Raw genomic sequence first — 2,500 nt, forward strand, 5'->3', positions numbered from 1 at the left:
AGTACTGTTAAACGAAACGTTTATGACTCTTCTTCTTGTCGTCGTTGACTTCAACGTTTGTAGTCTCGCAGGCAAAGAGCTTTCTGGTCGATAACGAGGAGGGAAACGTTGGGTTGTTACCGATCGAAAAGGGCCACCTTTTGTTCTATCGTATGGAAAAGAGAAAAAGGATAACGAAAATGGTAAAAAAAAAAAAAAAGATAAATAGAAAAAAAAAAAAGAAGCTAAACGGTACCAATGGCGGTCCCTTATCGAAAATATCTCTTCGCGTTTCACAAACAAAATATCATACGTTAAAGAACCACGGTCTCTCTTTCTCACCTTTGTAATCGACTAAAATGTGTCTGTGTATGTATTTTTACATTGTTAATTAATTCATTATTATATCGTAATAACGAATGATTATTATTATTATTATTATTATTATTATTATTATTATTATTATTATTATTATTATTCTTTTTATTTTCTATTATCGATAATCTCATTTTATTGTCACGATTATTATAATAATAATATTATTATTATTATTATTATTATTATTATTATTATTATTATTATTATTATTATTTCTATTAATATTATTATAAATATTATTACTATTATTTCTATCATTATGATTATCATCATCATTATCATCATCATTATCATCATCATAATTATTATTATTATTATTATTATTATTATTATTATTATTATTATTATTATTATTATTATTATTATTATTATTATTATTATTATTATTATTATTAATCATTATTATTTAATACCTTTATTATTTATTAATTATAACGTCGACCTATGTGTAATAAGTTTTGCCAAAGAACCCGTTTAGAAAAACAAACAAGAAAGAAAGAAAGAAAGAAAGAAAGAAAGAAAGAAACAAGAAGGAAAAGATTTTAAAAAGATGAAGAAAATGAAGAAGAAAAGGAAGAAGAAATGAAATAAGCAATATACGTAGTATATCGCGGTATTGATAACGTTTGTATTTGCATCCATTTAATGGAAGCGATAAACGAGGCACGATACACTTGAAAATAACTAAAATATCAATCAGATTCGAAAGGAAATAAAAGAGCAAGAGAGAGAGAGAGAGAGAGAGAGAGAGAGAGAGAGAGAGAGAGAGTGAAGATAAAGAAATGGTTAAAAAAAAAAAAAAAAAAATTAAATAGATAAAAGGGAAATAAGGTATATAGCGTAGAAGACGAAGATTAAAAAGAAGAAGGGAAAGAAGAATAAGAAGATAAAGAAGAAAAGGAATAGGAACGCGAGATAATCGATTCTCGCTAATGGCAACAAACAAATCGAGATTGTGAGTTTGCGAACGTTCTCGCGATTTGTGAATTTCGATTTGTATGTTATCGCTTATCAGCGTTCGTCCGACCACTCTCATCCATCCCATCCACCATCATTATCACCAACACCGTCATTACCTTCATCCTCTTTCTCCTCCTCCTCCTCCTGCTTCTCCACCCTCTACCCCGTCCGTTACTTCCGATCCAGCAACATCAGAAAGGATCCTGGCTCGTTTTCTCCATTTTTTTCCTTTTTTTTTCTTTTTTTTTTTTTTTTAATTCGATTCTCTATTTCTTTCTTCGTTTCTCTATTTTTTCTTTTTCGTTTTCTTTTTTCGTGTTGATTATTTTTTGTTTTCTCTTTTTTTGTTTTTTTTTTCTTTTTGTCTTTTTTCTTCTAATTTCATAGAAACCATATCCTTTCATTCTCTTTGCTTCCTCGTTCGTGTTAATCATTATAATAAAAATTCGCGAAAAATACGTACGAACGAACGAAAGGATGAAAGGACGAAAGAACGTAAGAACGAAAGAGAGAACGTAAGTAAGTTAAATAAATAAGTAAATAAGTAAGTACGTACGTACTTACAAATACGTACGTACGTACGAACGATTGAGCAAAAGAACGAACGAATGAGAACTAATGAATTTCTGTAAATCCTTTTTAAATAAATATTGAGAGGTTTATACGATGGCCTATATCGATATTCGGCCCGTACCCCATATCCGTTCGTTAATCGATCTTCCAAATTGAAATCGCGTTCGCGTGTGCGAAAGAATAACGAGAATCGTGTAATGAAAAAAAAAAAAAAAAAAAAAAAAGAAAAAAAAAAAAGAAAGAAAAAAAACGATTATGAGCTTTTACTAAAGGAGAGAAAGATTGAGAGAGAGAGAGAGAGAGAGAGAGAGAGAGAGAGAGAGAGAAAGATAGAGAAAGTACGATGTTATCTTTGCGTCGAAGACGATCCTTATCTCGATAAATGCGTTCCACCATTTTTAGCTTGTAAAGAGAGAGCGAGAAATAAATACTCACACATCATGTACCGTGGATTTTCCAATATCATCTTGTCAGAGAAAAAAAATTTCACCAACGTGCTACTCTATTCTTCTTTTCTTTTTGTACTTTCTTACTTTTCGTTTTTCTTTCTTTTTTTATTTTTTTCTCTCTTTTTTTTTCCTTTTTTTTCTTTTTTTTTTTTTTTTTTTTT

Source organism: Vespa mandarinia, chromosome 1 (assembly GCF_050613455.1).
Source record: "Vespa mandarinia isolate Hongniang chromosome 1, ASM5061345v1, whole genome shotgun sequence".
Lineage (NCBI taxonomy): Eukaryota > Metazoa > Arthropoda > Insecta > Hymenoptera > Vespidae > Vespa > Vespa mandarinia.